Here is a 7,559-nt window from a genome sequence, read left to right on the forward strand (position 1 = left end):
TCTTGTGATTGGATCCTCTTCTTAGCTTGGAAGCCATTAGAGTTAAACTGGTGATATCTTGATAGCTGCATATTAAATCAAGATTAAGGTAATGGGAATTAAAATAAGGCATAAAATTTTATAAAGTCCTATTCACCCCCCTCTAGAACACTTTGACCTATTCCTACTTCTACTATAGTGGTCCTCATCGCAATTTTAGACTGACATTAAGGCCCGTGTCAGAAATGGTAAACTAAGACTAATTGTATGGGCCATAACATCGATTTTTTGCTTTTGGTTATCGTTCTCAATGATCCAATGGCTGAATCTTGGTATGTATGGTTAATTTATGTTGATTACACTTGGTATGAGGTTTTACATGATTCGGATCATGGGACCCATGAGATTTGGAATTTAGGGGTCTAAAGTGGTGGCGTTTTCATAATTATTTCTAATATAAGGGTTTTGGGAGATCTGATGCTTCCACATGATTGTAAAAATGTTTTTAGACCATTTCTATAAAAAAGACTCAATGGCTTTGGTCATTCTTGAGCATTAAATCCATGCTTTTAGCATCATTTTTAATCCAAGCTCTTGAATTCACATTGCAACACAATCATAATTAAAATAGAACATTAAGCATTATCATGTGCATAAAACCAAGTAATAACTAGGGTCTAATATGCAATATTTGCCCCTCAACACAATCCCCAACTAGCATTTTGCTAGTCCTAAGCAAAGTATGCAAAAAATAAGTTTAATGCGCAATGCTTAACCTTTTTTAGAAAACAGTCTTTCTTGTATTAAGTATACATGAGTAGACTCAAGATGACAAAGTGAGTTTTTGAAAACGTGGAGCTGAATCACATAAGCAACCGATCAAATAAATCTTTTATCCATTAGGTCAAGGCATAGATTGCATATCAAGTTTTTCAATGTGTTCAGTGAAAATACTATCTTTTCAGAATGTTAGCCATGCTCTCATCACTTCAAAATTGGTTGAAAACCTAAGTACTGATTCGAAATCATTCCCTTTTCCTTCTTTTTCCAGTTTTTGATTTTATATTGACGGTCATTTGTATGCATTCAGTCTTTTCATCCTTTCAGTTTTTTTTTAGACATTGCATCTTTTCAAAGACATTTTTCATTCCCCTCAAAGATGTTGTCATTCTTCCTTTTTTTATGACCTTTTTTGTCAATCTCCTATTTTTTTTATTGGTTCTTGTATTCTTTTAAGATGCATAAAATTCTCTAGAGTCAATTCACAGTATCTTTCAATGATAACCATACTAACAATTAGAAAATCTAATACTATTCACAGAGAACAATTTGAATAAAATAATATTTGAACATCCTCTTAGTCAAGTGAATGTTAGAGCCATAAGTGATAAATTACTTAGTTGCTCCAACTCTAATAATTCAAAACTTGATTTCTATCTTATTGTCATACTCAAAACAATCTTAAAGACACAACCTATCATTTTCCAATCAGATGAGCATTGAAAAATTTTCAAAAAATTTTACAATTTTTTTGCTCAAAACTAAGAGAACACTGATTAAGTAACCTAATCTCCGATCCCTAACCTAAAATCTACATTGTCCTCAATGTAAAAGAAATATGCAAGATTTGCAAAAGAGAGACAACATAATTGAAAGAAGAGTGATGGAGAGATAGTACCTAATGAAGGGATTTTACAACTTTTTTTCAAAGGATCTCAGTGTGAAGGTGGGTTAACACAAGAGTTATCCAACCAAAAACAACTTATCCTAAACAGCAAAAAGCAAACTATCCTAGAATGGCATAAAGCAAACTATCCGATAATGAAAAAAATAACTAACTACACCTCTGTCAGACTAAGAGATAAATCCTAGTAAATGGGATCATTCAAAGGTATAGACATGTCCTCTGAATCAATTTGCTCAACAAATGGCTTTAATCGATGTCCATTCACTTTGAATTCATTGCCATTGTTTGGATTCCAAATCTCAATAGCCATATGAGGATAAACATTGGTAATAATGAAAGGGCCGGTCTAGTGAGATCGGAGCTTACCCAAAAAGAGATGTAACTGAGAATTATACAAGAGGACCTTCTGACCTTGTGTGAAAAATTTTCAAAGAATGTCTTGGTCATGAAACACCTTCATTCTGTCCTTGTAAATTCTCGAGTTCTCATACCCATTATTTCGAATTTCTTCAAGTTCATTCAACTGAAGTTTGCGTAGCGAGCCAGTGTTTTTCAGATTGAAATTCAGATTTTTAATCGCCTAGTAGGCTCTATGCTCCAACTCCAGAGGTAAGTGGCAAGGTTTCCTATAGACAAGTCTAAAGGGAGACATTCTAATAGGGGTTTTAAATGTGATATGGTAAGCCCATAAAGCATTGGACAATCGAAGTGACCAATCCTTACGATTAGGGTTAACCATTTTTTTCAAGATATGTTTAATTTTCCTATTAGAAATCTCATCTTGCCCACTTGTTTATGGGTGGTATGGAGTGCTCACTTTGTGGGAGATGCCATATTTCTTCATTAAATTCACAAATGGCCTATTACAAAAGTATGATCCCCCATTACTAATAATGGCTCGAGGCATTCCGAACTGGAAAAGGATGTTTTCTTTTAAGAATTAAATGACTTTTGGATAGTCATTGTTCCGACATGGAATTGCTTCGACCCATTTAGTGACATAGTCTACTGCTAGCAAAATGTATAGATTTCCAAAGGATTGGAGGAATGGTCCCATGAAATCGATGCCCCAACAATCAAATTCTTGGAGTAAGAAGATACTTGAGTGCCACATGATATGTGTAAATGATGGTCTTGGACCCTATCAAGTAGGACCTAAATTTATTCAAAGTGAACACTACAGCCAAGAGTTCCTTTTACATAGTCGAGTAGTTCACTTGGGCAGGATTTAGAGTTCTACTTGCATAACAAATAACGTAGGACTTATTTTCTTTTCTCTGGCTTAAAACCACCCTAAGAGCATAGTCAGATGTGTCACACATAAGTTTAAAAGGAAGGATCCAATCGGGTGGTTGCATGATAGGTGTAGTGGTTAACATGCCCTTAAGATTAGTGAAAGCTTCCTGGCATTGCTCAGTCCACTCAAATGGTGCATCATTTTGAAGTAGATTACATAAAGGAAGAGAGAGGTGACTAAAGTCCTTTATGAATCTCTTATAAAAGCCAGCGTGTCCTAAGAAGGATCGTACATCTCGAATGTTCTTGGGTGGAGGTAGGTTAGAGATAAGATCAATTTTAGCCTTATCTACCTCACTTCCCTTGGATGAAATGATATGTCCGAAGACAATTCCCTTACGAACCATGAAATAGCACTTCTCCCAGTTGAGTACCAAATTCTTTTCTTCACATCTATTCAGCACACATTTAAGATTTTCCAAATAATTGCTGAAGGATGGACCAAAAACAGAGAAGTCATCTATGAAGACCTTTAGATATTGCCTCACCATGTCAAAAATAATACTCATCATTCATCACTGAAAAGTGGTAGGGGCATTACATAGTCCGAATGGCATCCTTCGATAAGCAAAGGTGTCAAAAGGACATGTGAATGTGGTCTTTTCCTGATCTTCAGGAGCTATCTCTATCTGGTTGTAGCTCGAATACCCATCAAGGAAACAATAGTACGAGTGATCATCTAGCCTTTCCAAGATTTGATCAATGAAGGGCAAAGGGAAGTAGTCCTTCCTCATGATGGTATTCAACTTCCTGTAGTCAATGCACATTCTCCAACCAGTAATAACTCTATTTGGCACGAGTTCATTATTGGCATTGGTTATGATGGTGATTTTAGACTTCTTAGGAAGCACCTGAGTTAAACTCATCCACTGGCTATTAGATATAGGGTATATGATACCCACATCCGACAGCTTAAGTATCACGCCCCGAACTCAAAAACCGGGCTTACAAAATTCTCGATCGCCGAATCCGGCGCCGATAGCCTCCGTAGAACCCCATTCTCGGCTCCCGGCACCCATTTGCCGAGTTCCGATCATGGGATCCCACAAGGAGGATTTCTAATATCAATTTGATTCATAATGAGCATAACTATAAGCATAACCCACGAACAATAACTACAAGAACACCATCACAAAATCCACTATGATAAAAAACTTTTAAGTACAAGGTGTATGAAAGGGAAATACAATATAATGAAAATAACAGAAACACCAAAAGCTTGACTGCACGCTCCTGCTGCGACAAGGCTACGGTTGCGTCCTGACGTCACCTGCATGAATTAATCATGCATAAGCTTATAGAAAGCTTAAAGGGTGGTGTAAGTGTGTGCGTAATATAAGCGTGCTCAAAATGCAAGGTCAGAGTAATGTGGAATCATGGTGATGAGTACATGAATGAAATCAACTGTACCAAGGCTATGCGGTGCAAGATATGAATGCTATTGGCCATAACACAGCCATGTAATGTGAGATGCAACTCAAGCATGCCAATCTTCATCATGTATCAGTACAACACTCATTCTGGATAATGACCGGGGTTTAGTACACTCCAAGTGGCACTGCCGCTCTCCTAGCTGCATAGTCCAAGTGAGCGTAAGAAACCTCACTATCCGCCTGGCCAATAGTCTGTCAATACCTATCCGGCATGTCAATACCGGACCCATTCGCGAGCCAGTCAAACTCAGCCTAGTATTGCCCCCTACCCTCGAGCGAGTAAGGCCAAACTCCTTTCCAACCGACCATGACACAGTGGGAGACGCGGCTTCTTGGTATTCAGCCCTCGTGCGCTCATATATCCACTCGGTCTCGACATTGGAATCATCCTCTAGTACCATCGAGTTTAAGGATTTTCACCCAGGGACATTTATGGAGGCCCGATGCTTAGTAACAATATTTTCGATATCCAACCCAGCCACCCACGATGTGTCTGTGGAGGTTATGGCCTTGATGTCATTAGGGCATACAGTAATCACAATCACACTAATGCAAGTGCATGAGTCATACTATCAGTCATGCAACAATCCTGTGCGTACTGAGCGTTCATGTGGGGTGACTCAGGCTATCAGGGAGCCCATAAACGATTTGCCCGAAGGCATATACTATGATCAGTCACTTCTCATATCAGGCATACATATGATGTGTATGATCATGGATCATGGATCTATGTTATACATGTTATGTGGTGATGGGCTCTGATCAAAACGAAGATGGGCCTAGACGGCCTACACACTACAAGTATGGGCCTATTAATGGGCCTTAGGGAGAGTGACAATGTGGATATTTAACCGACATCATCCTTACAATGTGGGCCTCTAACCATCATTGTTCCCAAGGCACTACCAGTTATAAACATCATTATATACACCACAGAGGAATCACGCATTGCAATGGACCTAATTGCGCCCCACTGTGCTTTAAATACATCAATTGGGCCGTATCATATGGGCCTTATATTCATCAAGTGGGCCGTATCAATGGGCCGCACCAATGGGCCTTACGTACATTGCAATGGGCCATAACCCATAGGCCTTGCATACATCACAATGGCCTCACCACATGGGTCTTATATACCTATTAAGGTGGGCCTCAACAAGGGCCACCAATACATCAAGATGGGCCTCAACAATGGGCCTGAAATTATCTCCAAAATGGTTGGACGGTTTGGGTGAAACACACGCATCATGATGGATCCCATAGGAATGGAAAGGATGGTCGGCATCGATGAAGTACATACCTTATGGCAGGGCTCACACTAATGAAAAGTGTGGATTATAATACATGCCTCAGTGGGTCCCATGTGGGGCCCACCATAATGTTTATATTCCATCCAGCCCATTGATAAGATCACTCAAACCTGGGGCCCCACGGTAATGTTTGTCTGACATCCAAACTGTTCATAAGGCCACTCAGACTTAGGGCCCACTGTACTGTTTCTGTGACATCCAAACTGTTCATAAGGTCACTCAGACTTAGGGCCCACTGTGATGTTCATTGCCATCCAAACTATTCATAAAGTCACGTGGACTAGGGGACCCATAGTGATGTTCATTTTCCAGCCAACCTGTTGATAGGGTCACGTGGACCTAGGGTGGGATTGGGGCCCACCGTAATGTTTATTTTCCATCCAACCCTTTGATAAGGTCACACATGACCTAGGCCCACCGTGATATTTATCTGACATCCAACCTATTTAAAAGGTCACGTGGACCTAGGAAAAACTAGGGCCCACTGGAATGCTTATCTGCCACCTAAACTATTCATAAGGTCACGGTCAGGGGCCCACTAGAATGTGGTTCGCAAATCCAGTCCACCCATTATGTATGTCCCACTTAGCTGAGGGTTCAGACCAAGTTTCAGCTGCATCCAAATTTCAGGTAGGCCCCACCTGAGTTCCGTATACGGCTGATTTTTGGGATATCCCATAATTTAAAGGGGACTCCTTAAATGCACGGTGTTGATGTTCGAAACACATCACGGTGGGGCCCACAGCTGGGCCATGAGGGCCAACCCGTCCGTCCATCCGCCCGCCCACGCAACTGTAGGTGTTGCCTGCGTCTTCTGACAATAACGCTGCTGCTGTTTTACTTTTCTTTTAAACTAAAATCCGGTGGTTTTTGGTAGGTGGGGCCCACCTCGGACGAATCCAACCTAACCATTGGTCCCTGTGGCTTGATGCAATCCCAATGAGTCCAATATTGGACTGATTTTTGCATACCCAAACATCCGGCAGTATTTCATTGGTAGAAACACAATTTGCTATACTATGGTCCGCCCGATGATCAGATTGGCCTCAAATTTTGGCTCAACACCTAAAATGATCTGAGGAAAAGGATGGGTGGCTTGGATTAAGCACATACATCAAGGGGATGCTTGCTTGAATGACTTGCTCCTAAAAGCTCCCTTTCTTTTTATGTGTCAGTACACAACCATGTCAGTACACGCTCTCCATGAGAGCCACCACACTCTTATCACGACCAGCGTCCAGAGATGCTAAACGGTCATGGACATGACACAAGCATTATGTGGGTCCCATATGGCCATGGCCCACCTGTTTGATCCACCTGATGTTTATGTTTTCCTTCCATCCGGGCCGCTAATGGGCTGGATATCCAACACATTCATCCGATGGGTCCCACATGAAAAATATGATTCATGGTGGGCCACTCTCACCCCTTTATCATCATCACCATTCAAAGAGAGAGAGAGAGAGAAAAAAAAATGGTGATAGAGAGGGACCTCGCCACTATGGGCCCTCCATTGATACATCACATACATCGAAATGGGTCCCACCAACAAGTGGGCCCTCAAATCATGAAATCAACGGTAGAAACTCAAGGATCACCCGCCTCTAGGCCTCCTCCTTGCTCCCTTAGCCTTCTATGCTCCTTGGCTTCACTTTTGATGGTGGTTGATGGGATTTTGATGGTGTGGATGAGAGATGAGAGGGTGGGCCACACTTGTGGTTTAGGAGAGAGGGAGGTTGGACGTGGGATGTTGCTTGGGAGAGATTTTTGAGAAATGAGGGAGAGAGAGAAGTGATGGGATGATAAGGATGGGTGATGTGGTGGTTGTAAGAAAGAGGTAATGGGGGGTATGGT

Source organism: Magnolia sinica, chromosome 14, assembly GCF_029962835.1.
Source record: "Magnolia sinica isolate HGM2019 chromosome 14, MsV1, whole genome shotgun sequence".
Lineage (NCBI taxonomy): Eukaryota > Viridiplantae > Streptophyta > Magnoliopsida > Magnoliales > Magnoliaceae > Magnolia > Magnolia sinica.